The following is a 24,285-nucleotide window of genomic DNA, read 5'->3' on the forward strand; positions in this document are numbered from 1 at the left end:
GTCACTGTATACATCAGTCTAGTCTATAGATAGATAGATAGGCAGATAGATGGATAGGTAGATAGATAGATATGAGGTTTACTATCCTTTGAAAATAGATGCTGTTGTGTTTTTAATATGCAAGAGTACATCAAGTTATTTTTATTGTAGACTGAGACTTTGGAGAACGTACCTTCTAAAAAACTAGAAAGTCAAATTTACTTAATGAGTAGAATTGCTATTAAATACATGTTTCTTCTTCATATGTAATTTAAATTAGTTTTCAAAATCTATTAACAGTTCTACAATAGCATTTCTTAGTTATATACATACTCCGTGATCCTTGAAGATAAGCTGTGATTGATGCAGGAATTAAATGCAAAAATCTCTGGGAAACATTTGTGAAAAATGATTATGTATTTACAATTACTTTATTAACCTGTGATATGTTTTTTATTGAGCAAGAATAGTTTTCCAGGTTTCAAAAAGAAGGATTAGAAACTGGTATCAAATACAGTTTATTTTATATAGATATAGATATAGATATAGATATAGATATAGATATAGATATAGATATATAGATATAGATATAGATAGATATAGATAAAGACATAGATATAGATTTTATCTATCTATCTATCTATCTATCTATGCAGTATGACAACTGTGAGAATCAATGAGATTTCAGAACAAAAGGATGGAGAACCAGCTCATAGTAAGAGTACTAAAGTAAGAGCTTTGTTATTAACAAAAGAAAAGAGATGTAGTTTAGATGGCTTATAAAATTAGGTCAGTTCATTTGTTAATTGCTTTTTCTTTTAAAAGGTGTTTTGGGAGAGTTTAATATAAAAGTTATTTTAAGAATAAAATGCCTTTTTTCTCCCATTCTCATATTTGATCATTAAAATTTTTAGTATCAAGGGAAACACCATACTGCACTTTGAATCAAATCGTATGAATAAATTATCTGTAACAAAGAGCTCCCATGTTTCTAGACATAATATCTGTCAAGTTAATGAATTCCAAAATAAAAGATGGTTTGGAATATATATTATAGGCTACTTATTTTCTCTTGTTTTTCAACGGTCTGCATTGGTTATTCAGATAAGCAGGCCCAGCATGTAATGAATTGTTTTGGAATTTGCCTTAGCATGTTTAATTGACATGCTGAAGAACAGTATTAATCTTCTGCTACAATTATTAAAAATAAGCATGAATGATAAATGTGAAAACGCAAATGCAGATGTTTATATTGGTACCTTCTCAAAGATACCCTATATAAAAACATTTAGTATTAACGATATAACGTCTATCATGAAAATCCATATTGTGGTGATATCATTATAATGAAGAAATCAAAAGATGGAAAATAACTAAATCCATGTATAATATCTATCTCTAAGTTTACTAAATTGTAATTCATGTTATATGTATAGTAATATATTTGCTTTCAGTAGTTCCTCACTTTTGGTCTTTAATCTTCATGCTGCCAGGGACTCTGTTTGCTTTATCCTCTGTGGTGCATCCCAATCACGTGGATTAGGACCTGTCACTAAATAAATACACAATAAACAGCAATTGATAATTAACAATTCCATTGTTACAAAGTTGAACAAAAATTTATAGAATATTAAATATGAACAAGTTAACTGTTAATAAAACTATTTATTAGCATTAATTGAAACTTTAATAAACTGCAGTTATTTAGGAATATACATCATATTTTGTAATATATACATATTTTCAAATTTTAGCCATAAATTACAATGCATAGAAAATGCATTTGGAATTAAAAATAAGATTTATTATTGACCTTAGACTTGGCTCATTTTGTGCTATGTCTCTTTTTGGCTCTTGTTACTCCTCTAATTATAGATAATAGAAAATAACATGGTTATTTTTATCACAAAGGTGGCTTCTCTAGTTATTTTTGTCTTTTAAGTGACAGATATTTTGTACTGTCTAAATGGGAATGAACTGTCTTAGGAATTAGCGAGCTCTTTTTACTGGAACTATAAAAAATAAAGCTGGGAAATACAGAATTATGTCCTGGATATGCTGAAAGAGGATTCATACATTAAATATGAAATGCTATAGAAAATGGTTTTCAAACTGTAGTCTATGAATTTGTAGGGACTCTTTTCTGGTTGCAAAGCGACCTCTGGGGGAATGAAGGAAAAGTCAAGCAGAGGTGCTCTGGGGCCTGCATTTATGTTTTAGGCAGAGCATATTGATGTTAACTATTTTATGTATTGGGGTTCCATAAAGGATTTATTTACCCTGAGGAAAGTAGTGCTTGGCTATTTAAGCTTAATAGAATATTAAAGACTCTTGGAGGTCCTTTTAAATTTGAGGTTCCATAATTTCATAGATGCACAAAATAAAGGTACCATTTGGTTGTACACAAAAGCTATTATTATCACTTTCCTCTTTGAGCATATATTCCCCTCTCTGACAGAGAATTATATTACTCCTCTCCAGTGAATCATAGAAAATTTAGGGCTTGATAACACTGTGAATTTGAAAGTTTTTTTGAAAATATCTACGTGGCTGTATTCATAGAAATATTACATATGTGTACAGTAGATTATGTATAAGAATAAGTTATCATAAAATGTATACAGTATTCAGTAAAACATAGAAATATATATGTATATACTTGGCAATGAATGAAAATATATTCTAAAAGGGTAATAAGGAATTTTAAAAAAGTAATTATTCAGTACCTCCTATTAAGGCAATATGTGGAAATGCTATTCATTTTTAATAGTTGGTTTTTGAACAATTTTGAAATTATAGAAAAGTAATAAGTAAAACACAAATATTTTTTCTTAAAATTTTGAGAGTATATTGCTAAGCTGATGCCCTATCACCCCCAAATTCTTAAATATGTATCTCCTGTAATCATGTACATGGATCTCACATAACCACAATACAAAAGTCAAAATCTGACAATTAACATTGATACACCATATCCATTTCATCCTTAAATCCCACTCAAATTTTGTCAATTATCCTTATATTGTTCTTTGCAGCAAACTGATCAGGTTCAGAACCATTCACGGCATTCACTTGTCATGACTGTAGTTTCCCTCCAACTAGAATAGTTCTCGGTGTTTCCTTGAATTACATGATCTTAAAACTTTCGAAGAATTGGGGCGCCTGGGTGGCGCAGTCGGTTAAGCGTCCGACTTCAGCCAGGTCACGATCTCGCAGTCCGTGAGTTCGAGCCCTACGTCAGGCTCTGGGCGGATGGCTGAGAGCCTGGAGCCTGTTTCCGATTCTGTGTCTCCGTCTCTCTCTGCCCCTCCCCCGTTCATGCTCTGTCTCTCTCTGTCCCAAAAATAAATAAACGTTGAAAAAAAAATAAAAAAAAAAAACTTTCGAGAATAAGAAAATCATTTTGTAGAATGTTTCTCAATCTGAGTTTGCCTGATGCTACCTCATGATCATCTATACATGATTATCTTTTCCAGGAATATCACAGAAGCTATGCCACATTTTCTTAGTGCCCTATTAGGTGGCATGTGGTTTTTATTTTTTTTCTTATATTGATGATGATCACTTTGATTGGTTGATTAAGGAGGTATCCAACAGAATTCTCCATTGTAGAGTTTCTCATTTTCTCTTTTACAATCGACAGTTATTTTGTAGACAGGTATAATGAAACAATGTAAATAGCCAAGTTCCCCATTGAACTTTTGATCTATTCTATTTGTTTATTTATATCAAAATGGGCTCATGAGTGTTATTTTATTCAATGAGTTAAAATCATTTAATATTATTTCTTTGGCCAGAAGAAGATCCCCTTTAACTGTATCAAATTTTGTAATCTCTCATACTGGTCAGGTTCTGTCACTCAGCTCCGGTAATCATCTCTAGCCCTCTGTGCCTTCCCAGATAAGTCTGCATGCCCTTGGCACCTTGAGTCACTCCATAGTTCTGGGACTGAATTGCTTAGAATGGTAAAGGGAAAAATAGGAAAGGAAAGAGGGAAAGAAACAATATTTTTATTTTTATTATTCAAAATGCCATTTTGTTTTTGATTTAGAAATTTCAATACTTTTTAGAGTGTTCTCCTGTTGTTTTAGAAAACAGTGATTATGATGGCAATGGCAGTAGAGGTGTGTCTATATGTGGGTGCATTTTCTCCAATGAGTAGGTGTATCACAATGAAAAATATTCCCTTACTGGTATTTATAGAGAACTAAAATTTGAAGAAAAAAAAACAGGAAAATACCACTGAGGAGTCAAATCAGAAATATTAGCCATCTATCTACTGTTCCTATGGTAATAGAACCCTATTCCCACTCATAGTCTAAAAACATTAGGATCATTTTTGAATTCTCTCTCTCCTTTATCACTTGCAAAACTCTATTGGCTTCACATCTGCAATATTTTATATTTACTTTTTCATTTACTTCCTGTGTTCTCCTTTTGAGCCTTCTTTGTCCCAGTTTGCTGCAATCCTGCAAAACTGGTCTTTCCCCTACAACCTTTATGCCTTTATACTACACTGTGCTGCTAGATTAATTATCTTCTACTTCCCATTGCCAGGAAGATAAAGGCATTCAACAGCTTCTAGGATCTCTTTTCTAACTCAGCTTTTCAATCTTTTCTTTTCCTCCCTTATCTTTTAAAATTGGTCACTCCAGCCAAAGAAAAGACATATTGTTCCTTTTGGAAACTCTTGGATTTCCAAATCTGTACCTTTTCATTTTCTTTCACACATGGCACTCTTTTTTAATGTTCCACTCACTCACCTCTTCCCTAGCAGTTGGGGCCTAGGTCAAATTAACCTCCTCTGTGAAATGTTACATGACTTCCCTGGGTCATCCAGCTACATCTTTGTAACCAAATTACATATATTATTTCCTACTATGTGTTTTATTTTTTAACTTATAAATCACTTTACCTTTACAATGTGCCAAACACTATTCTAAGTGCTTTACAAATATTAATTTAATTGTCAAAACTAGCCTATCATATAGGTATTATTGTTAATCTAATTTTAAAGATTGGAAAACCAATCCACAGAGCTTTTAAGCAATTCAAACCTGCTTGGTTTGATTATTGAGACAATGTATTTAATTTTTATGCAGTGTTGCTGTTGTTACTTTTTTATAACTTTAACTCTTTTACAAATATGTAAAGGGAAAACCTATGTCAGTCTCCCGACCCCCCCATGGAACCTAGCTCATTGCATTTCATTTATAAGGCATCCTATAAATATTTGTTTAATAAGCAAAAGTGTTAACATTTATTGATCATATATTATTGAGAGGTTTTTTTAGTAAGAGTAATTTAGTGATCGTTATTTAGTAATTTAGTAATAGTAAAAGTAATTACTATTACTATTAATTTGTATTTATTAGTTTATTTAATACCTCAGTAACCTACACATTTTAAAGATTAAGAAACATATCTGAAAAAGGCTCAAGCCACTTATTTTTTCACTATCTGCACTAGGATGTATAAATTAGAAACATTTGAATATGTGATCTTTAAGTGATTTGACAGGTTAAATAGATTCTTTTATTTTAAATTGGCAACAGCCCAGCTTCATAAATCAGGGAATGTTATCCCTATTTATGAACGAGAGAAAACAGTTCAGAGAAGTTGGCTAAACTGACCAGGATCACACATTTAAAATAAGTATGTCTTGGATTTTAAGTCATTTTCTGCCTCTCAAATCTGCAAACTTCACTTTGCCCTTTCAACTCTCACATTTACTCCATGAAAGAATAAAGTAATGAAGAAAGAATTGTGTTCTCACATGCCGTCCTCAAATTACCCTTTGGGAAACAAAGACCAGAGCATGAGTAATTCATTAGCAGCTAAGGAAAACATTTCACCAGGTTCATAGAAAAAAATGTAGTCTCTACAGAGTACAATAATGGGAAACTGTCTTGCCTCCTACTGAAGACCAGGTCTGTAACAAATAGGCAAGTGGCAGACTTCTATGAGAAGCTTGAGCAAATGTTTTCTACACCACTGAGCATATTAGTCGTAAAAGCAGTGAAAAGAAGTTATATACAAAATAATAAAGTAGCTGTGAAGATGTGATTGGTTTATATCATCTATTTCTCAGAATTTTGTCTAACTAGTCAATTTAATTTCTGAACAGGGAATACCTCTGCACTTCCCCAAAGATAATCTTTGGAAAAAGAAGGAGCATACCCAGGCAATCAATTTAATAGTTAAAGAAGAATGAGGAAGGAAAGTAACAATGCAGCATAAATAACGAACTTGGGTTGTAAACTTTATAAACTTAATACCTGTCAAAAATAAAAAAAAATAAAATTAAGGTTGTGGCTTAAGAGAATTTGAGAACACAATATCAATCTTTTACAAGTATTAAAAATAATTTAACACTTCATCAATAGTAGTTATTTTTAGCATATATTCTGCCCAAAGTCAGAGGCTTATGACACACTCCCATTAAAATCACTTCTCTTAATGAGGTAAACCTCATTTAGGTGTGAAAGAGGCTAGACTCAGTTGTTGTATATTTTCAATGGAGAGAGATTGACATTACATTTGCATCTACCTTTTCTCTATCTTTAAAATTGAAAAAAAAAAAAAAAACCTCAGTTAATGTTTATTTGGGAAAGAAGCCTTTCCTTATCCTGAACAATCTTACTCTCAAATCTAACCAGCTGCTTCTTCCCATGCTCACATGACCCCTTTTACACAATGAGAATGTTTCCTCATTTTTTGCTGTCCAAACATACTACATTGATTATTTTTGTACCTATATTGTGATGAACACCAGTAAAAATATATATAATTTTCCAACAGGTAGAACTGCAAGAACAAAAAAAATCTGACCATTTAAAAATTTTAATAGATAGTTAAAATGTTTTTTCAAATATATTTCCTTATATTCTAGTCAAGTACATAAAAGTGCCCATTTTAAACTCCCTCGACAATATTAAATAAGATATAAGCATATTTTTACTTTTAAAGATCTATTGAATGAACAACTATATCTCCATACTTCTTTTTCAAATATTTATTTAAAATCTAGTCAACATATCATGTACTATTGGTGTCAGGAGTGATTCGTCACTTAACATATAATACACAGTGCTCAAAACAATCTCCATATTGTTTTAAATTCTATTGCCTAGATTGTTAATTAAGTTAAATATTCTAAAAATATTTATCATTGAATTATATTTCTTCTTTGGAGAAGTGTTTGTTTATATATTGTACTCAGTATTCTTTTGAATTACTTGTCTTTTACATTATTTTTCCAGCTATCTTTGTAATTCCTAGATATTTCCGCTCATAATTTACATATACTACAATTATTTTCTGACTTTTTAATTTAAAAAGACAATTATATATTGTATAAAAAGACATAGCTTTGTCTTTTCACTATAATATTTATGTGTCTTAGTCATTTATCTTATCATCTTGTTGTGTTGAGTAAATGGAGGAGTATAACTGCTTGAAACCATAATGTGAAAATGACACTGCTTATAGAGATTGTATTTGGCATATTTGGGGGGTAAAAAGAAATCATTATTCCATAATAAAAAGTGGTTTTTCAAAAAGTGATATAACTTCTCAAGTGTTACAGAGAAATATGTTTTACCAAATACTCATCAGGTAAGTCTATAATGGCTTTGCAGAATTCACTCCCCCCAAATTTTATAATTTGTATGTATAAATTTTGAAAAATCTATTTTCAAAATGGAATTTCAGTATAAATTATTAGTTCTTAAAATTTCTTTTTAGGGGCGCCTGGGTGGCGCAGTCGGTTAAGCCTCCGACTTCAGCCAGGTCACGATCTCACGGCCCGTGAGTTCGAGCCCCGCATCAGGCTCTGGGCTGATGGCTCAGAGCCTGGAGCCTGTTTCCGATTCTGTGTCTCCCTCTCTCTCTGCCCCTCCCCCGTTCATGTCCTGTCTCTCTCTGTCCCAAAAATAAATAAATGTTGAAAAAAAAAATTTAAAAAAATTTTCTTTTTAAATGACATTGGGAATTGTAGGGTTTTCTGGGTGCAGGTGTTACTTTGAACACTCCATTAAAAAATTACATCAAACTTTCAACTAAAATTTTAGGATATAGATTATTTTTACATGAATCAATTATTTCCTTAGGAATTACAAAATGATTAATTTCTTCCTTTTAATGTTTATTTTATTTTGAGAGAGAGAGAGAGAGAGAGAGAGAGAGAGAGAGAGAGAGAGACAGAGAGAGCGAGCAAGCACGGGAGGAGCAGAGAAAGGGAGAGAGAGAATCCCAAGCAGGATCCAAGCTGTCAGCACAGAGCCAGACATGGGACTTGATCCCATGAACCCTGAGATCATGGCCTGAGCCAAAATCAAGAGTTGGATGCTCAACTGACTGAACTACCCAGGAGCTCCAAAATAGTTAATTTTTAATCCCAAATTTCTACATGAATGATCATCACCTATATGATTATTTCAAATATAGTTAACGTAAGAATGTCAGGATAAATACTTGACTTTTCCCTTTAATTTAGAAAATGTATTTATTTTGGGGGGGGAGCTGTTTGTTTGTTTGTTTATATTTTGGTTGTCAAATTATCCTTACTGAAACATTTCCCTTTGTAGTTCTGAACCAGCTGAGCATTCCACTGACCAAGTACAAGTTATTTTTGTTAGCATCTCATTGATGCCATTCTTGAGAAATTAATAAGAAAGACAATAATTAAAGGCAACAATGACAACTACTGATGTCATCTATGGTACCATGAGGGTGTCAGCCATCAACACTGCAGCCCAAAGATAGGGCAGTCCCCAGGATCTCTTTAATGGTTCCAGAGAGTTCTCTAGTTAAAGATGGGTACCACACCTGTCAGATAATGCTGACAATATCATCCAAAGTGATATTTCCACTGTGCTTAATGTTTTTCTGTTTCTTTCTGTCTCTTGGCATTTCCTTGAGGGCTTTGATAATCAGAATAGAAGCAGAAGATACCACTTCAATCTGGGCCTGTCTTTTCTGAATGGTCAGCTTCACTGTAATCCTCAGACTTTTCCAATCACTGGTTGCCTTGGCAATGTCATCACCAACCTTTTTTGGAGACAGACCCAGGGGCCTATCTCCAGGGCCAGGGGAAACATGGCACCAACCTTCCCACTGATGCACCTCAGCTGTATGGCTTTGATCTCATTGGGATCAAATTTAGGCCTCATAGTGGACGTGGCTGGTGTCTGGATGAACCTGGATTCAGAATGCCTGAAAACAGTTGTACCTTTGCCTCCTCTGGGCAGAAAGCCCTCTTTTGGGTATTAAAAACATTTTAGACTATCTAGTTTGTGCTGCAAATAATCTCAAATATTGATGGATGGGTTAGTTGTGTTTAAACCATTTTTATTTTCTCTTGCATTTATACATATGTGAAGTGTTATAATTAATAATTATTGTTCTTTTTGGTTAAATTATACCATCTTAGGAAAGTAGGAGCTTCTTCCAATTGGCGTGTGCATCCTATGCATCCTTTATGCATCCTAAACCTTGAGGTTTTATATCTCTCTTGTCCTGGTGGCCCTAAAGGTGTCACAGCATCATCTTATATATTCCCTGCCCTACATTTAACCACCTGATTTTAACCACTATATGAAGAGCACTAGAGCACTAGTTGTTTGTTTGTTTGTTTGTTTTTTGGAAATGAGATTTAGAAACCATAATTTGGGTAATGAGGGATGAGAAGGGTTCATTTACTGTTTTTTTTTCCCCTAGATAGACACAGGTAAGATGTTTTAAAAGGAAAATTAATCACAAATGTATAGTGGTATTTCCATTTCAAATAGAAGGTTACAAAAACATTTCTTCATGTTTTTAGGACCAACAACAAGGTAAGTTATTTTAGCTGACATCATGTTGTTGTCATTTTTGAGAAAGTAATAAGAAAGACAATAATTAAAGACAACAATGACAACTAAGTATTGTCTGCTTACTATTGAACAACCAAGCCTACAGATTTGAATTGTTTTCACTGAGTAATGAAACCAGTGAACAGTACTATATTACTATGCTAAGTCTAGATATTCCTTTGTTCAAGTCTAATTGTGCTCATATTATTAAAGGAATATTAGAGAACAAATTGTTTTAAGATAACCTTAGCCAGTATTTGGTTACAACGCCAGAAGATAAACATGTAAATATTTCAGTAATATATGCAAAGATTTTTACACTTTATATACACATAATGTGCTTTAAAATTTTTTTAAGCTACTGAATCCTCTGTTGAGATAAAAGTGTACATAAAATCTCAATGTGCAAATGAATGAATTCAGAATAACTCTAGTTGGGGAAGTTTTTAATGTAAATTCTGTTCCAATAAAGTTGCCTCGAGTTCTTCCACTCAGAGAATCATATTACCAAAATCATTTTAAATAGAAAAATAAAATAAAAATTAATCCTTTGGTTTTGAAATTAGAATAACTGGGGTTTAACATGGTCATTCTACTTTCTAGTTCTGCAAATCAGGAAAAAATTATTTAATCTATCAGTGACATGGCATCCTTATGTATAAATTTAGAATCTCAAAAAAAGAGCTTATTGTGTTTTCATAATAAAAATCATACCTTTGAGAATATTTTATATATTGTAAGTTACATACAAATAAGTATTGCAATTGTATACTAAATTTTCATTTTCGTTGACTATATATCCTATTTTTAATTCTGAACCCACAAAATTATTAACCCTCCTTTTCTCTTCTTCAAAAGACATCTTACAGGGTTGCCATATACACTCAGTTCCCAAGTGAATCTAAAACAATTGTGAATACATAAGGCTTCGGTCTTTTAGGTAAAAATGTGAAGCTTTTTTGGTTAAGAATGTTCACTCTCGCCACTGACTAAATCATTCTATGTGAATTACTATGTACTTAGATGCAGTACTGTACCTATTGATAATTTTAAGACCTAGGATATTTCACACATTCCTATACTCTCATAACATCTCTAAAATCTTTGCAGCAAGCAGCATATGCATAAGCTATTAAGAAAAATTTGACCCAGGAGATAATTTTATCCTCTAACATGATTTAAATCTTTGATAGTGGGTATTTTTACATGAGATATTAGAAGCAATGAAACCTCTTTTAGGATAATTTCACTTACATGGCAACCTTACATTATAGACCTTGAAAAAGGCATTTTAGAGAGGTGCCCTTGTTAGTTTTGTTTTTAAGTATGTCAGTGATTGGATTAGATGTCTAAACGTTTGGTTCATGAATAACACATTTTGAGACAATGAAGATACTGGTTGCTATTCACTGTTTTATGTCCACTGTCGTCCTTGCTGCTAGCACACATTGTTGAATAAAAAAAAATGGAAATAAAATTATCCTGCTATAAATTTAGGAAGATTATTTTGGATGTTGCATTTTGGAAAGGTAAGAAGAATGAAGGTTTGCAGACTGAAAGCTCAATAATGATGAAAGACTCCAACTTCAGAGAATATTCAGCATGACTACATTAAAGTACAAATTGAAATTTTTATGAATAACACATTTTAATTTTTTTAATGTGTATTTATTTTTGAGGGGGGCGAGAGCCAGAGAGAAAGGGCAACAGAATCTGATGCAGGCTCCAGGCTCTGTCCAAGCTGTCAGCACAGAGCCCAATGGACTGATGTGGGGCTTCAACTCATGAACTGTGAGATCATGACCTGAGCCAAGTCCAACGCTTAACCAACTGAGTCACCCAGTCGCTCCTTATTAATAACACTTTTAACACTTGAACAACATATTATTATTGTATAATTATCTATTCCCCAAGAGGAAAAGGGGCGTAGGATCCTTCAGTAATGAAGCTGGGATATTGTAAATGTAAATACAAGGAAGATGATATGAGAAGTCTGTCCTGACATTAGATGTCAGGTGTTATTCATCTCTGATAACATTTCTTAGAAGTCTCGTGCCTAACAAAATGCAGTTTGGTGATCGGTTATCATAATTCCATATTAAAGCTACTTTGTACATATCTACTTGCATAATGCATTATTATTGTTACAAATATTTTGGAAGATAGTTAGCAAGGCAAAAACTGGTGTAGTGATCAGTATAATAAAACAAATAAATACTTAACCTGGAATCAACAGAGTCATTTACTTTTGAAACAAACAAAACTTTATTTTCACATTTACTTGCAAAGCTCAGGTTTTGTTTTTCTTTGTCAATTATTAGATTTGTTAGGAAGCCATCCACCCTTATAAACACATGTTAAAAACCTATTCGATAAATACCATAGAATATTTCTGGTAAGAATATAACAGTGGCAAAAATAATAAAAAAGTGAGAAATATTATTAAACTTACAATGATGTATTATAGTCTTTCTATTGACAGAGGCTGATGGTAGGTGAACCGTAGGGGAATAGTGAGTGATCACAAGGTCTTTAAGAAAAAGTATGTGAACTCAAAGGGGGAAGGCACCTGAAAAATAGGAAACTTCTTCTTTACCAGATAAATAGCTTGTACCTGGAAGGAGGAAAATAAAGTAGCTTGGTTTCTAAGGGCAACTCTAAATGCTATTTCTTCAAGCATGACATTGTATTGGAAGATTCATGTCTGTGCCTCTGCTATTTATCTATCTGCAAGTGATTAAGAAGATGCTATTTTAAGTCAGGTGTCCACACAACTGTCAGTAATCATGAGTTGTGGAGCAGAGAGCATAGGCACATGGGCTTAAATTCTACACCTTCTGTGAAGCCCAAGGCACGAAAGTGAAAGACAGCGAAGACTAGGAACAAGAAGAAATGTGGGCTTCTTATCAAGCCGAATGTCGCTCTTGTCAAGTAAGGCTGACATTTGCTAGAATGTAATAGGATGCCCATCTGTTTTGGTCAAAACACAATTGCTGTCCACTGGAAAATTACCTGAGATTAACTTGACATATATGTTGTCTTGCAGCTCTTTACCCATTACCTTATATAAGGTTTGCAAAATACATTATGGATATAACAATAAATCAGGTTAAAGTTATAGTAAAACATGTTATAAAGATGTCTCAAATCTGTTTGGGTATTACTATGACTGCTAAAATTTTGTAATGTTTGGCTTGACACTATTTCAAATGATATTTCCAATTTATATTAGACAATATCTCATGGCATGTAAACATTTATAACTATAATTTTATTTTTCTAGCTTAGAGATACAACTGGCAAATAAAAATGCAACTTAATGTGAACGATGCAATGTTTTGATAAAGGTATACATTGTGAAATGGTCACCACGAACTAGCCAATTAACATGTTCATCACCTTGCACAGTTATTAGTTTTAGTTTTTGTAGTGAGAACACTTCAGGTCTACTTTCTTAGAAAATTTCAAGTGTATAGTAGAGTGTAAATTAACTATTGTCATCATGCTGTACATTAGATCCAATAACTTATTCATTCTGCATAACTGAAACTTTGTACCCTTTAACCAACCATCTCTTCATTCCCTGATGTCCCAGCTTCCAGAAACCACCATTCTACCTCTGCTTTTATGAATTCAACTCTTTTAGGTTCCACACATAAATGAGATCATGCTATAATTGAAAATCATAAGCACTTAATGTTGTCATTCTCATGGAAGTTGTGATGTTGATCTATCCTAAAGGAAAAGAACTACCAGTTCCATGTTTCTAATGAAATCATGGTCATTATAGAATGTCCCATTATAACCTTGGCATCTGGTATTTTCTATTTGTACAAAAGGTCTTGAGGTTACACAATAGAATGATAGTTGCCTGTAGACTATGCTTCCCATTCTACCACTAGGATGTGCATTAATATGAAAGCAGGGCCTCCTTTCATCCATATTTCCCATGCACCATACCAGTCAATGCTCTTAGGGTATTTTCATGTATAGTGCCTCAGCCTCATTGGCCATAATGCAGATATTAAAATTCACAAAAATAACTCCTTATCCACTATAATCTGAAACACAATTCTGAAGTTTTAGTATAAAAAAGATATAAAGACTGTGGAAAGGGAATTATCCAGATAGAGAATAAAGCTTAGACATAGTCTGTATGTAACATAAATAAACTTAACATCAAAGCTATCACTCTGCTTTGCACCTGCAGACAGATAAGTCACCAGCATGCTGCTGAGCACAGGTGTTATGTGCTGAATTCATCTGAGACCCCTAAACAGAATAAACTGCTATATTTACTTCTTCATGATGCTTCTAAGTGGATCTTTATGAAGCTCTAGACAGAGTGAGAAGTTTTCTGCATCCCTAAAAATAGTTAGGTTCAAATCCAGTCCATTGTTTATGCCAATGAGATACAAAAAAAAAGTCTATGGTTATCACTTGCCGCATCAAAATCAATGGATCTGTCCCCAGAAAGCAGACGCAAGAACTGTATTGTATAATAATGTTCTGTACTTACTAGCAAAAGTGTAACTACTATCTGGTCACAGGGAGACATGATGAATTGATTTTTTTTAACAAGCTCAGCTGGCAATACCAAGCCTTGAACAATGAAACAAATACCTGTACTTATGTCAAAGCAAGGGCTTGGAGGCGTAATTTTAAAAGGTGTGACTTCTCAGGAACCACACTCAGATTCTTAATCAGTAGGCTTGTTTGGGATCCAGAAGTCTGAATTACTGACACCCCTAGATCCCCAGGTGTTTTGGATGCAGTCTGTAGGATTATAGACTGAACTTTTTATTACAAGTCAGGTTTACTGAGCTGTTATAGGCCTAAATAAAAATCATCATCTTTAAGAGCACAGTTTTAAGAATTTGTCAGCACCAACATTAACAATATATAAATAGGTTCATAGCCCCAAAACTTTCCTCCTGCCTCCTTGCACCCAATACCTCTTGCTGCCCCAAAATATCTACAAGCACTCATTTGTTGTCTGTCTCCACAATTCTTCCTTTACCAGAAAGTCACATAAAGAGTCACAGTATATGCATATTTAGTGTTCATTCACCAGTGCTAAGCTATTGGGAGTCATCACGCTGTTGCACGTGTCAGTAATTTCTTTATTCTTTTTGGTTACAGAGTAATATTTCACTTTATGAGTAGGCCACAATTTCTTAATTCATTCACAAGCATGTGCACATTTGAGTTCATTTCACAATTATAGTTAGAGCTGCTATGAATATTAGCAAGGAGGTCTTTTCATGGACTTGTGTTTTCACTTCTTTTGAAATTGCTGGGCCCTACAGTGGTCATATGGTGTGTTTCATCTTACAAAAAAGCGCCAAGTTGCTTTCCAAAGTGGCTGGGCCAGTTTGCATTCCCACCAGCAATATATGATAAATCAATTTTCACTATATTTATTTATGCTTTTAGTCAGTTTATATGGCTAATTACATTGATTATTTTTTAAAATATTGAACCAATCTTGCAGTTTTGGGGACAACTTGTTTATAATCTATTATCTTTTTATTTTGCTTGATTTTATTTGCTAATATTTTGTTATTCAATCCCAGTCTATGTAGGATATTATTGTGCAGTCACCTTCTTCTTCTACTGTCTTTAGTTTTGCAACCAGGGTAATGCTGGCCTCATAGAATGACTGTGACATGTTCCCTTTTCTGTTTTCTGTAAAGTTTATGCATAATTGGTATTATTTATTTCTTGAATATTTAATAAAATGCAACATTAAAATATCTGAGTGTGGTTTCTCTATGGGATTTTAACTAAAAATTCAACTTATTTTATAGGTATATAGCTTACCTGGTAATCTAGTTCTCTTTGTGAGAGTTTTTATCATTTTATATTTTTATCTAAGTTGTTGAATATATTGATATAAAGATGTTCATAATAGTCATCTATTACCTTTTTTAAAGTGTGTGGAATCTATAATGACATTCCTGATAGTGGTAATTTGTGTCCTCAATTTAATCCCTCATCAATCTGGCTCGAGCTTTATTAATTTATTATTCTTCATTAAAGGAAATTTGGATCCAAATTAATTTATTCTATTATTTTCTTACTTATATTTCATTTATATTTTTAAATAAATGTCTTACAATAGTTTTACATTTAAAAAAATATTTAAAGATTCAGATTCCACTATTATCTTACATTACTATGGTACATTTATCACAATAAATGAACAAACACTGACACATTATTATTAACTAAGGTTCATACTGCATTCTGATTTCCTAAGTTTTATGTAAGGACCTTTTTTTCTGGCCTGGAACCCCTCCTAGGATATCACATTATACTTAGTCATCATGTCTCCTTAGCTCTTAGCTGTGACAGTTTCTTACACTTGCCTTGTTTTTGATGACCTTTTCAGTTTTGAAGAGTAGTTCTCAGGTATTTTACATGATTTCCTCAATTGGGATTTTTCTGATGATTCTCCTCATGATTAGACTGGAGTTATGGGTTTGGGGGAGGAAGTTCACTGAGGTTTATTGACATTTCATCACATCATGCAAGGGTGCATACTGTCAACTTTACTTATCACTATTGATGTTGACCTTGATCACCTAGCTGAGGTGGTGTTTGTCAATTTCCTCAGTTGTACAGTTCATCTCTATCCCAACCCCATACCCTACTGTCTTCTTTGGAAGGAAGTCACTATGTGCAGCCCACATACAAGGAGTGGAAAGTTATCCTTTACCTCCCTGAGGGTTTCACATGATATTTACATAAATTATTTGGAACTTGTTCTGGGTTGAATAGTGTACCCTCGCAGCTAATGTCTTTTTCAGAACCTCAGAATATGGCCTGGTCAGAAATAAGGCAATTCCAAATATAATTCGTTAAGATGAGGCCATACTAGAGTTGGCCCTTAATCCAATATTACTGGTGCCTTTACAAGAAGAAAAGGGACACAGAGACAGAGACATACAGAGGGAAGAAGGAAAATTGATGATGGAGGCAGGGGTTGGAGGGATGTCACGATTGCTGGCAACCACCAGAAAGTAGGAAAAGACAAGGACAACTCCACCCCTACAGTCTTGATAGAGAGGTGCTCCTTCCAACAACTTAATTTCAGACCTCTAACCTTTACAACTGTGAGAGGATAAATTTGTGTTGTTTTAAGCCATCCAGTTCATGGTGCTTTGTTACAGAAGCCCGAGAAAGTTACTACTGAGTTCCTAAGCATGGGAAATTGGTCTCTTCTCCCATATATATGTATTTATTCAATCATACATTTTTAAATCCCCCCCCCAAATAGTACAGTGGTCACGAGGTTTTCTAGGGACTGAGGGTGAGAAGTTTGATGGTAAAAAAAAATTCTGCCCTTCTCCTGGTGGCAGATAGTTTTTGTTTATACAGAAGAGTCCAATAATTTGCAACTATGCTTCAGAAGTCAATTGCTATTTGTGCGCCTGCATCACTGAGGAAAACTCTGTCAGGTCTTCTTCCCTGAACTCACACTTTCTCTAGTGCATCCGGAGGAAGCCAGTGGAAAGAGGTGACAGGTGGTCAGAGACCCTACTGTGTCTGTAGTTAGAGCGGATTCTAAAACTTTACACTAGCCCATATTTGGCCTTTAATCTTTTGGGTTTTGTTTTGTTTTGTTTTAACTTTAGTTTTCTTCTTCCCCACTTTTATGGTTGCCATCCACACTCTTCCAAAGGGAAAATATATCTGTGCATCTTATCTCTCCTAGAAGGGACTTGTCAATCTTTAGGTTATGTTTTTGTAGATTATCTGGCTTTTTCTCATTGTTAGGATGCGGTTGATACTATCTTGTGACTTTTAAGGTCCTAAGCGTATGTGGAATCTCATGCGGAAAGAACTCTAAGAGTACTTTTCTTAAAGAGCCAAAGGGATTGAACGTGTTGAAAGAAGCCATAAAGTTGCAGTTCTGACACCGGTTGATTTATGAAAACTCAAGATGCCTTCCTAACTTTAGATGTCTTGTTCCCTATCTTAGAAGGACAGTGGGGCAACTCAGGAGCCAATATATATGTTCACATAATTTATAATATTAAATCATCGGTTTCAGAAAGAGTGGAATCTGCTGAATTGTCCTGGTAGACCAGCTCTGGGAACTGAGGGATCAAGATTTCACATGAAAGTAAATTGGGGAAATAAGCTGAAAATCACTTTGGAAACATCTATTTTCCTCAGGTAAAAAGAGGAGCAATGAGAATCATATATCTGTGTGTATCTTAAATTATAAGTAAGTCCAAAATATATGTAGTTTAAAAAAGATTTTGATAAGGAAGGGCTTCCTAATACATTTGTCTTTTTCTAATCTACCTTCACTATGGATGTTTACTATAATAGTTTCAGTCTCTTTATTCTCCATAGGGACTTCAAATAACTTACACATATATATTAATTTTTAAGAAGAAAGCAACACTGAGATGCTTATGGAAATTTAAAGAAAACGTTCCTAAAGTTAAAAAGTGAAGATGCCTATCATTTATGAACAAATTACCCTCTAGGCCCTACTGCTGACTGGAGATGAAATATTTCACACAAGTCATGACCAGAATGCTCCTGAGAACTATACGACTTTGGCATTCTTGTGCACATATACCCAGTGGTGTTGAAAGTGTTTAGGCAATGGAAAAAATAAATAAATGCATATCCAATTTTTTACTCTCTCAACAGACTGATGAAACAAAAACTTAGTTGAGCTCAAAGTAATGAAATGAAATTGAGCCAAGAAGAATTTAAGCTCCACATAAAGGGGGAAAGATAGTAGACAGATTTATTAAAGTAGGCAATAGTCTCCCCAGGAGGGTATTAAAGGCTTGACTCAAATCATTTAAAAAGGGCCTGGGGACATACACACACATACACATGACAGTAAGAGACATGCAAGAAGGACTTATGTGCACTGACTGGCAAACCAGCTAAATGGTTACTTAGCTCCAAAATTGTTGAAGAGCCACGATCATTAAAAAAATTTCATAGTAAGTATATTTACAAAACAAATGAGAGGATTAGAGAGTTAAAACTATAGAAGATGCGAAGAAAATTTGAATTCATTTATATATAGGATTGAAAAGGGAATGCGCTTTTTATACCAGAGCACATAAGCCATATGTCATCATGAAAAAGGATGATAAAGTTCACCAATTTAAATTTTAATTATTCTTAGCAGCTGATATCCACAACAACAAGAAGTAATCAGATACTGAATATTTTCTAAATACTAGTTTGTTGATCCTGCCTCACAATTAAATAAAGTACATGGTTCAATTATCCACATTACATAGAGGTAGAGAGACTTTGGGGCGCCTCAGTGGCTCAGTCAGTTGGGTGTCTGACTTTGGCTCAGGTCATGATCTCACGGTTCGTGAGTTCAAGCCCCGCATCAGGCTGTGTGCTAACAGCTCAGAGCCTGGAGCCTGCTTTGGATTCTGTGTCTCCCTCTCTCCTTCTGCCCTTCCCCTGCTCGCTCATGCTCTGTCTCTCTCTGTCTCAAAATAAAAAAAAAAACACAAAAAAACATTTAAAAAAAGAAAAAAAAAGACTGTTAGATATATTGGGATGTCCGTGTTCACACAGCCATTAAGTATTTATGCAGTGTAACAATATCAAAACCTAGGACTAGGTATCCTAAATAAGTGCTTTTTTGGAATTTAATATACATTTAGATGAACCAGGATCTTGTTAAAATACAAATTATGATTCAGTATGTCAGGGTTGGGACTCAGGAGTCTGTAGTCCTAATAAGATCCCAGGTGATACTAATGCTGCCCATCTGATAACCACACTATCACTAATAAGGCTACAGAGTATGACTTTTTACTACTGAAGTATACTCCCTCACATGTGCATATCAACCAAATCAATCATAGGTAAAATACAAGTAATTATGGAATGACGAGATTCTAACATATGTTTAGATATGACGGGTGGGGAGGCTGGGATCAGAAATTCCATTTAGGATAATAGAAGTTTAAATTGATAAAAAATGATTTTGGAGACACTATGGCACAGGCTTCCAAAATTGTAAATGCAAAAATGCAAAACTTTTTTGTATCCAGTTGTGTGTCCATACATTTATCATAGAAATAGATTCTCGAATGTGCTCAAACATATTTATAAAGTGTTCATTGCAGCATTACTTGTAATAGCCCCCAAAGTGGAATTCTCCAAAGTATTTGACAGTAGGAGATAGGTTAAATAAAATCAAATAAATCTTTCCAATGAAAAATTGGGCAGCATTCAAAAAGAAGGCATATTTCAAAATGACCTTTTTGGAAAAGAACTCCATTTGTTTCAGTGTAGGTAGGGATTGTCTGTTTGATTCATGTCTGCAACATCCATACAGGTGAAGCATGCCTTTTACGCAGCAGGTGCTCACAACTCAATACTTTTTTTGTTGTCTGAATGAAAGGATGACTTCCAAGATATTCTATGGAATGAAAAATATTATTTACAGGGCTTTCAGGGGGGATATTATAAATTTGGGGTAGAGGTAAAATTGTACTTTTATTTTATACTGTATTCTATTATTTGGCTACTTAATGTCATCTTTGCTATTATATGGAAAATAAAATTAATTAAAATATACAGAAAGGAGAATCAACAATATCAAGAAGTTAGTATGTTAGTCCTCAGATCCCAATGCCTCTCTTTATTGTGGTCAAAAGCAAATAACATAAAAGTTACCATCTCACCTATTTTTAAACGTACAGTTCTATAGGGTTAAATATTTTCACACTGTCATGAAAGAGAAACCAGATTTTTTTTTTAATCCTGCAAATTGAAAACTCTATACTCATTAAATAACAACCATAGTCATAAAGGAAGAGCTTCAAGCCACTGTGTTAGGTCAAAGATCAATTTCCTTCCAAACTTCTTCCACATATTTTATCATGCATTTAAGTTGGTGTGGCCAAAATTAGCCTCAAGGCTTCCCTTTTGTCATTTTTTAAGACATCTACTTTGTTTAATGCTGTTCCTCAAAATATGGGTATAACCAAAGTGAATTAAATGCTATAAAACTGATTTACACCACTATCTAGTTCTGCTTATAAATTTTATCATATAAAGTATTCCACAGAGGGGAGGAGCCAAGATGGCGGAACAGCATGGTAGTTTTTTGTGTGTAGAGCATCCATGAAATACAGCCAGAACAACACTAAACCATCCTACACACCTAGAAAACTGATTGAAGGATTAACACAACAATCTGCACAAACTGAACCACAGAATTCAGCAGGTACGTGGCGCGGAGAGCTGAACTTGGGAAGCGAGAAGCTGCGAAACGTAGGCAAAGGCTTTGGCGGGCAGAGAGAGGACAGAGACTGGGGAGCGGGGGAGAATACGGGAAAAGCATCCCTCCCCAAGTGTAGCTGGAGAGAAAGTGGAAAATTGGAAAGCTGCAGGGACTAAACAAAAAGGGAGAAAGGAGAAAGGAGAGGTTTTAAATTCCATTAAGACTGTAAACAAGGGGAGTGCAAAGGCTGCAACTCCGCAGCTCCATACCTGGCGGTGCTCTGGTGGGAAGGGCGAATCCCCAGGAGCAGAGTGGGATCCGGGAGGTTCTCAGGCCACACGGGGAAAAGCGGTTCCACTGCTGGAAGGACATTTGGTAGAGACTGTTGAAGCCACCTGGTCCCAGCAGACCCCAGAGGGCGGCCACATTCGCTGGTGCTGGGGCAAGATCATTAAGGGTGAAGTCTGGTTCCAGATGTGTGTTGTGATTTTCCATAATCCCTGAAAAGCTGCTGCTACACTGTCTCGCGAACTTTTTCTGGGGCAGGCTGGCACCTGGCCGCAGTCTCGGGGCACTGGCGGCAGCAAGGTCCACCGGGCATTCCTGGGTGCAGCCGACATTCGGCCATCGCTCATTCGGCCATTGCTAGGTGAGAACCTCCCTCAGAGGGGCGGAACAGGTCAAAGCTGCAGTCCTTCAGAAGTAAGGGGCCGGTGAAAACAGCCGCATCTGAGACAAAACTCGGGAGAGAGGCACTGCCTGGGGCCTGGTCACGGACAGTGAAAATGCGGAGAGTGGACGAGAGCTGAAGACTGAGGACTCAACTGCTGATCGGGGAGAACAGACTGGGTAGCTGGGTGGTGCATTTTCACCACTCTAGCACATGCGCATAGGCACCTACAAGTGCCCCAGCAATCCACCCCAGTAGGCGAGCAGCACCATCTAGTGGAGAGCAGAGCTGTTACACAGAGGCCCACCCAACTGGGCCAACTTTGCTTTTCAGGAACACAAGTCTCACCGCCGGCTTAGTTTATGGACTACAAAGAGCTACATAGACTGACTTCTAGGGGAAAACGAAGCAATTTCAGTCCTACTTCAATCTGTTAGCAGGTTCATCTGTTCTATTTGCTTTCTTTTTTTTTTCTTTTTCATTTTCTCCTTTACAATTCTTTCCCTTTTCTTGAATGCACAAAGAGAAAAAAATTATTTTTATTTTCAATTTTTATTAAAATACTTTTCTTTAATTTTTATTATTATACTTTTTACTTTTGTGTAAATTTTTTCAAATTCTATGATACTTCCATCATTTTATTTAATCTACTTCAGTGTATTCACCTTTTCAGATTTTGAAACAATTTCCTTTTTTTTCTTTCCTTTTCTTTTTTTCGCTTTTTCATTTCTTTTCTTTTTATTGAATGCAAAGAGAAAAACTTCATTTTTACTATCAATTTCTATTAAAAATATTTTTACTTAATTTTATTACTATATTTTTGCTTTTATGTAATATTTTTCAAGTTCTATTTTACTTCCATCATTTTATTTTAGTCTACTAGTGTATTCACTTCTTCAAATTTTCAAGTGATTTCTTTTTTTTCCTTTTTTATTCTCTTTTTCATTTCATTTCTTTTTTATTAAATACAAAAGAGGAAAAATTCATATTAATTTTTATTAAAAATATTTTTCTTTAATTTTTTTCTACTATATTCTTTACTTTTGTGTAATTTTTTTCAAATTCTATTTTACCCCCATCATCTCATTTTAGTCTACTTCACTGTATTCATTTTTTCAAGTTCTCAAATGATTTCCTTTACCTGCCCCCTTTTTTTTCTCTAATCTGTCAAACCACTTTCAACACCTACACAAAAACACACCTAGGATCTAGCATCATCTGTTGGATTTCAGTGTGTGTGTGTGTTTTTAATTTTTAATTTTAGTATTTTTTAATTATATTTTTTAATTTCAATTTTTCTGCCTCATTAATTCCTTTTCTCCCTTCAAAATGACAAAACGAAGGAATTCACCTCAAAAGAAAGAGCAGGAAGAAACAACAGCCAGGGATTTAACCAACATATATACGAGCAAGATGTCTGAAACAGAATTTAGAATCATGATAATAAAAATATGAGCTGGAGTAGAAAATAGGTTAGAATCCCTTTCTGCAGAGATAAAAGAAGTAACAAATAGCCAGAATGAAATTAAAAATCCTATAACTGAGCTGCATTCATGGATGGATGCTGCAGTGGGAAGGATGGATGAGGCAGAACAGAGAATCAGCGATATAGAGGACAAACTTATAGAGAATAATGAAGCAAAAAAAAGAGGGAGATGCAGGCAAGAGCACGATTTAAGAGTTAGAGAAATCACTGACTCATTACAAAGGAACAACATCAGAATCCTAGGGGTCCCAGAAGAGGAAGAGAGAGAAATAGGGCTAGAAGGGTTATGTGAGCAAATCATAGCAGAAAACTTTCCTAACTTGGGGAAAGACACACACATCAAAATCCAGGAAGCACAGAGGACCCCCATTAGATTCAACAAAAACCGACCATCAACAAGGCATATCACATTCAAATTCACAAAATTCTCAGACAAGGAAATAATCATGAAAGCAGCAAGGGAAAAAAAAGTCCCTAACCTACAAGGGAAGACAGATCAGGCTTGCAATAGACCTATCCACAGAAACGTGGCATGCCAGAAAGGAGTTGCGGGATATATTCAATGTGCTGAATCAGAAAAACATACAGCCAAGAATTCTTTTTTTTTTTTTTTTAATTTTTAATTTTGAGACAGAGACAGAGCATGAACGGGGGAGGGTGAGAGAGAGAGAGGGAGGCAAAGAATCTGAAGCAGGCTCCAGGCTCTGAGCTGTTAGCACAGAGCCCGATGTGGGGCTCGAACTCACGGACCATGAGATCATGACCTGAGCCAAAGTCGGACGCTTAACCAACTGAGCCACCAAGGTGCCCCGTGAGAATTCTTTATCTAGCAAGGCTGTCATTCAAAAGAGAAGTAGAGATTAAAGGTTTCCCAGACAAACAAAAATTAAAGGAGTTCATGACCACTAAATCAGCCATGCAAAAAATTTTAAGGGGGACTCTCTGAGGGGAGAAAAGATTAAAAAAAATATATATATATATATATATATGTAGCCAAAGTAACACAGAGTAGAAAAGACAAGAGAACACCACCAGAAACTCCAACAGACAAGCATCATAA

General features: G+C 34.7%; 1 long non-coding RNA gene and 1 pseudogene across 1 annotated transcript in view; both read right to left on the reverse strand.

Annotated features, from left to right (window-relative positions):
• Window positions 1-1,365: 1,365 nt before the first annotated feature.
• LOC122483940 overlaps window positions 1,366-24,285 on the reverse strand; it is a 121,167-nt gene continuing 98,247 nt past the window's right edge. The window contains exon 2 of the long non-coding RNA XR_006297505.1: window positions 1,366-1,531. This is a non-coding gene — a long non-coding RNA (uncharacterized LOC122483940). The remainder of the gene's footprint in view (window positions 1,532-24,285) is intronic.
• LOC122483934 lies at window positions 8,786-9,152 on the reverse strand (annotated as a pseudogene).

This window comes from Prionailurus bengalensis, chromosome A1, assembly GCF_016509475.1.
Source record: "Prionailurus bengalensis isolate Pbe53 chromosome A1, Fcat_Pben_1.1_paternal_pri, whole genome shotgun sequence".
In the NCBI taxonomy this organism is placed as follows: Eukaryota; Metazoa; Chordata; class Mammalia; order Carnivora; family Felidae; genus Prionailurus; species Prionailurus bengalensis.